Source organism: Medicago sativa, chromosome 8, assembly GCF_051527215.1.
Source record: "Medicago sativa cultivar Bolivia chromosome 8, Bolivia_mono, whole genome shotgun sequence".
In the NCBI taxonomy this organism is placed as follows: domain Eukaryota; kingdom Viridiplantae; phylum Streptophyta; class Magnoliopsida; order Fabales; family Fabaceae; genus Medicago; species Medicago sativa.
In genome coordinates this window covers 26,504,791-26,511,293 of record NC_140756.1, presented here as the reverse complement: position 1 = coordinate 26,511,293, position 6,503 = coordinate 26,504,791, and the positions used below count along the sequence as shown (strand labels likewise).

The 6,503-nt window shown below is 38.6% G+C and overlaps 1 long non-coding RNA gene across 1 annotated transcript; it reads left to right on the top strand.

Moving 5' to 3' along the window:
• Positions 1-2,267: 2,267 nt before the first annotated feature.
• Positions 2,268-5,175, top strand: LOC146897965 (uncharacterized). The gene is made up of 3 exons (XR_015023733.1): positions 2,268-2,515; positions 2,603-2,933; positions 4,665-5,175. It is a non-coding gene; the product is annotated as an uncharacterized LOC146897965 (long non-coding RNA).
• The last annotated feature ends 1,328 nt before the right edge of the window (positions 5,176-6,503 follow it).

Genomic DNA, 6,503 nt, shown 5'->3' with positions numbered 1-6,503 from the left:
TATGGGTAATTGAGGTTGATATTTTGAAAATTCACGAGAATGTCTAGGAACCGGTTTGGTTCGACACTCGTAGAGCGGGCTAGACTTATTAGAGTCTAGGTTTGATGGCACGTATGTGTTATCAACTCGTTCTATGATTCCCGAAGCAACGGTCGGGGCCAAAAACTCAATATATAATTATAAAGTAGAAAAATTATCAACGTCAATGACCCGTGCGCTAGTTTAAGAAGTTTTCTTTCAAAGAAAAATCAACGAGCAAGCATTGGTATGATTAAGCAAAATATAGTATGCGAGAATGCGAAGGTACAAGGTTAGATGTTCAAGGAAGATAAGTTCATGTTCAAGATGAGTTTGTCAAAGGAATTTGAGTTTACTCTGAAACAAGTTCAAGTATGACATGTATACTCAGCCGGTAAATCCAACTAGCAAGAATGTAAAGTGCACCCCCAAGTCAAGTATTATGAGTATAAGATAAGTCATCCCGAGTTTGAATTTACAAGACAGGTGTAAGATGGTGACGTTGGTTGCAACATGGGAAATCTTGAAAACAGTTCAAAAGTTAGTATTCAAGTGATAAGCATGAATTGAAGTCTCAATCGCTCTAACGGATTAGAGTAATGGTTTAAGCCAACCGGTGGGAATCAGAGTAGCGCCATGGAAGCTAATCGTTAATCATGGGTGATGGAATTGGAAAACATGTAAGAAATCGGAGGGTTTTCCTCATGAGATTCAAGGTAAAGATCGAAGTAACAAGAATGAAAATCGGTATTCGGATCAGGTAGTAGTGTTCAAGTAATACTTGAAAAGATTATTTGAAGATTCAAGTTTAGTGTTTCTAAGAAGAGAAACAAGTTCATGTCAAGAGGTCCAAGGATTTTCCTACGGATATGTAAACGGAAATGCGATCATGTATATCGGTTAAAGGGAAGAAATCATCTTTAAAGATTAAGCATGTTATCATGAGAAAGATAAGCAACTTTTGAGTGATGTGTAATGAGATTCATACTTTTGTATGCAATACTTGTTGAGTGAAAACGATACTTGTTAAGACATGTCAAGCAATGGTTTTATAACTTTTAAAGCTAAGATTGGTACAAGGAACTTGGGAACGATGCTTATTTTAAACTCATGGAATTATACATTTTCGAAACTGAAGAGATACATCGTAAGTAAACTCACTTAAGACGTACAAGCTTCATGACCAACTTGTCATGGACAAGTTTAGGGCGAGTTGTTAAATCTTTCTCAAAAATATAGAAACTCGTCCGGTGGTTCTGTGGTACCATTACATATTCAGTTTTGAAAATGAGAAAATCTTTTTAGTCATGTATCTATTCGTTCCAAGAACCCGAATACCAAAGTTTAAGAAAAATTTCTTCAAGAAAGATTTTATAACATGTATCGTTATCATTTAACAAGAGGCGGCACTTGAAAGTATGCACATGTTATGGAAACGACAATGTTCGTATGAAGTCAATATCCTACGGGATACACGGAAAGGTGTCAAGAAAGTATGATGTATGTGCAATTAAATTTGCTAAAAAGTTTCAAGAACATGTGAATCATGATGAGGGTTATTAGATTGACAATGAAGTATATGCTTAACCGATAAGATTAGGTATACATGAAAAGATGTTTAATGTTGCAAGTAAGCACTGCAGGGCAAACCTGGTTTCCGATAGGATTCCAGTTAAAAGGCAAATCCTGAGTGTTCATGTTTATGCTAAGATACCTTTGTGAATAGTTCATGTTAAGCGGGTAAGATACGAGTCCGAGACAATACGTCTATGTGTACCAAGGAATGTTCTAAATCATGATGTAACAAGATAACACTAATTTCTGAGGGATATTAAGATTAAGAAAGCTATATGCTTATGTATGTGAATCAAGAAACAAAACGAAACACAAGCAATGATGAACTTCTTGGATATGTATGAATAGAAAATATATGGCTCTGACCACGGATGGTAAGTTTTTGTCAAGATGTTTAGTAGTCGATCTCTAAATTTTGAGGACGAAATTTTTTTAAGGGGGGTAGAATGTAATATCCCGCCTGACAGTATCGGTATATTAACCGTTGATCATGTCAAATGAATTTAATTCATGGAAAGTAGGTTATTGGAAATATGTATGACAGGTCAGCACAATGCGGATAAAGTATCAGCGACGTTTAAAACACGTTTATGGCAAGGGCAAAATGGTAATTGCACGTCTAAAGGATATTTATTTGTGTTGGGCACAAAATATCTCATTTCTCCCTTGTGTTTCTCTCTCTAGGGTTGAGAGAAAGTTTTGCTCTCCCTTCTCTCTAACCCATCGCCCTCTTCCTCTCTTTTCCTCCATTAATCCTTTGCAAATCTTCTTCCCTCAAGACAAGGCTTTAACTTATGTTTCTTTAAGATCATGGAGAAGGAAGCAAGTTGAGTTTTGATGAGTCTCTTTCCCTCTCATCTTCACGCCACCCTCTCTCTCTTTTCCTCTTCACAAATCTTTCATGGAACTTCATCCTCTCATGGTAAGCTTCCAAACTTGTTCCTTTATGATCATTTAAGCTTAAGGAAGTTTGGATTATGTTTGATATCTTCTATTCCTCTTCTTGAAGAAGTGATTGGAGAACTAGGGTTTGGTATATGGTGAAGATGGATTCTAAATTGGTACAAGGTATAGTCTCCACAAGATCAAGGTAATAATATTAAGTTTGAAAGGATTAATATCTTTACCCTTCCTCACCAAGAATTCCTTTTGATTCCAAGTTTTGAATATGTGTTTTGAGGGTAAAGTTGGAGTATGGTTTTGAGCTTGAAATGGTGTCTTGGTTTGCAAGAAAAGGGTGACAAGTTTGAATGGTATGAGCAAGGAAGCAAATGGAGCACAACTAAGGTTTTGGGCATGTTTGAGCTTGGAGCTTGGAGTTGCTTCAAGATTGTGATTAGGTGAGTTCCATAGATAGTTTTCCCACCCTTTGGGATTATGTTTATGCCATGTATGATTAATATGAACAACATGAAAATTCTAGGGTTTAAAGTGTAAGTTAGTTGCCCTTTTTCTTGCCATGCTTGCTATACTTGTATGTACTTGTTATATGACTGTTTTTACAGGTTCCTAATGATCCTAAGGGTCATATAACACTTGGAGATGCTTGGTTTGAGGACTTTAAGTCAAAAATATCATTTTTGAGGTGGCTGGACTGTCATAACTCGCCCAGGCGAGCAACTGGCTGCCTAGGCGAGCAAAATGGAAGTTCTGGAGGTCTGCTCGCCTCCCAGCTCGCCATGGCAAGCAACTACTCACCACGGTGAGTAAGTGTACTCGCCTAGGCGAGCAAGTAGTGCCCTCTAGTTGCTGCTTGCTCGTTTCAGGCAGATTCGGTATTTTCGTTCCGGGTTTTCTCGAGCAGTCTTTTATAAAAGTAAACCCCTCAAACCAAGGTCCCAAATGATGATCAATGAAAGAAAAATTCTTATGTTAAAGAGACAAGTATTATGCAAGTTATTAAGGCATGGCATACGAGAGAATCATGTCATGAATCGGGTAGCAAATTATTCATAAGCAAGGGAAAAATTAGAGCCTCGACATAGTTGTCGAGAACTAGCTAGTTAGCATGAATTCTTAGCATGATAAGACGCAAAGTATAAACTCTTTGCATATGTGTAAGAGTGTTTAGCAAGCAAGTTAAGTCGTGGTTTGATTAGTTAATCACTCCTCCATGATTAAGAATGTACAAGCATGTACAAGTAAGACTTTACCATTAATCGGATTGATCAAGGTTCCGAGGTAAATATGTATGCATGATTAGGTTTATCCTAAATGAATGACAAGACCATGATTAATGAATATGTAGGTGCCATGTCTCTTGCAATTCATGAAGGTATGGATTCAAGGGGTTCTCATGATGAGAACGGGGAAGGCTCCGTAAGGGGATCACATGGTACTGAGTAATTAAGGATGTAGGTGTTCGTGTCTCTTGCAATCCATGAAGGTATGGATTCAAGGGGTTCTCATGATGAGAACGGGGAAAGCTCCGTAAGGGGATCGCACGACACTGAGGGAGTCCGATGTACGTACATCGGTCATGATGGGATTGTTCTCGGGGTTACTCCACCCGGGACTCTCCGTAAATGAATCAAGATGATAATTGTTTGTTCAATGCTAACATAACAATGAATGAACTTATGCACGACTATGTATGTTATGTTATGATTATGTTATGAAATGCAAGAATGATTCCTATGCATGAATTAGTTCGTGACCAAGAGCACTAGATGCTTTATGACAAGCATAAGACATGGAATAGAGCAAGTAAAGAATATGATACCGATGATGATCTTAGGTTTCCCCTTATCGTCCAGTTAGAATCGTGCCATGATATGTTATGTTTAGGCCATGATACGTAGAGCGTATTCTTGGCAATGCGGTCCTGGGTTCCCCTCGGCCGCCATGACACGTACAGGATATGAAACCTATAACATGTAAGATGAAATTATGACGGCTCTAGTATGCACTACCGTCTATGTATGCAACTCCCCACACACGTATAATCAACCGTCAGGTTGTAATGTAGACACGTGGTGACCGTAGGTTTCCCCTTGAGGTTACCTATAGCCTAGGATTTAGGGGAACTCACTGAGACATTATGTCTCATCCCAATCCTTATTTTTTTTCAGATAAACAGGATGGATGGCAAGCTAGTAGCCGAATGGATTTTTCATCAAAAGCTCGTTCGTACGCGAAGCTTGAAGAATATGGATTTCAAGGATGTACTTATGTTATATAGATAAGATATGATGTATTTGATATTGTGCGAACGCGTCTTGATGTATTTATATTCATTCGAAACTTTTATGTTGTATAATCTAATGTATCCAGTACTAAATTCAACGCACGTGCTAGACTTTCTAGATACGTCTAGTATGGGTGTTACAAATTGTGCTAAAGCTCATCAGGGAGAATGCAGGGTAGGCTCTGGTAATTGCTTTTCATGTGGTCAGTCAGGGCACTATGTGGCGGATTGTCCAACCAGAGGAAACAAGGGCAAAGGTGCAAGTACTACAATGAGTAAAGGTAGAGTGTATTCTCTTGATGGTAAGAAGGCACAGGCAAATGAAGACTTGATTGGTGGTACGTGTTTTCTTGGACAGAATCCTGTTAATGTTTTATTTGATTGTGGTGCATCATGTTCTTTCATTTCATTTCAATGTGTTGAAGCTCTTCAGTTGTCTGTTTCGTTATTAAATCCCCCTATGAAAGTAACCACAGCCACTGACGGGAGTATTGTAGCGAATTATGTTTGTGAAAATTGTCCCATCACCGTATCTAGCAAGACGTATTATATAGATTTAGTATGTCTTCCGATGAAGCAACTCGATGTCATATTAGGTATGGACTGGTTGTCAGCCAATCATGTGTATATAGGGTGTGCAGAAAAGAGTTTTTACATGCCAACTAGTAATACGGTGGAAGGTGTAGCCTTGTCAGAGTTGATTAAGCACACGTACCAGATGGCTCAGTTTATTTGTGCTCAGGATAAGGGTTTTTATGTTATGCTCATCGTGACTTCAGAGTCAGATTTGAGTCCAAGTGATATCCCTATTGTAAGTGAGTACCTGGATGTTTTTCCATCCGATATTACAAGTTTGCCACCGGAAAGAGAAATTGAGTTTTTGATTGATTTGATTCCGGGAGCCGAACCAGTGTCAGTAGCACCTTACAGAATGTCTCCCTTAGAACTTAAAGAATTGAAGACTCAATTGGAGGAACTTATTCAGAAGCATTTCATCAGGCCTAGTGTGTCTCCATGGGGTGCACTAGTCTTGTTAGTTAAAAAGAAAGATGGCAGCATGCGGCGGTGTATTGATTATCGTCAGCTAAACAAGGTGACCATCAAGAATAAGTATCCTTTGCCAAGGATAGATGATTTACTAGATCAACTTAAGGGGGCATCTGTGTTCTCTAAAATTGATCTCAGGTCAGGATACCATCAGATTCGTATCAAGTCCTCAGATGTGTCCAAAACGGCTTTCAGAACGCGTTACGGACACTATGAATTTTTGGTAATGCCTTTTGGTGTGTCCAATGCTCCAGCAGTCTTTATGGATTATATGAATCGGATTTTTCATCCCTATTTAGATCAATTTGTCATTATTTTCATTGATGACATATTGGTTTATTCTAAGAATCCGCAAGATCATGCACAACATTTGAGGATAGTGTTGGATATCCTTCGGGAAAAACAGTTATATGCGAAGTTCAGCAAGTGTGAGTTTTGGTTGTCAGAGGTCAAATTCCTTGGTCATGTAATTTCTCAAGGAGGTGTAGCAGTTGATCAGTCAAAAGTAGAAGCCGTTCAAAATTGGACAAGACCGAAGAATGTTTTGGAAATTCGTAGCTTCTTGGGATTAGCCGGTTATTACCAACGGTTTATCATTAAGTTTTCCCAGATTGCTTTACCTTTAACCCGACTCATGAGAAAAGATGTGCCTTTTGTGTGGGATGAAGAATGTGAG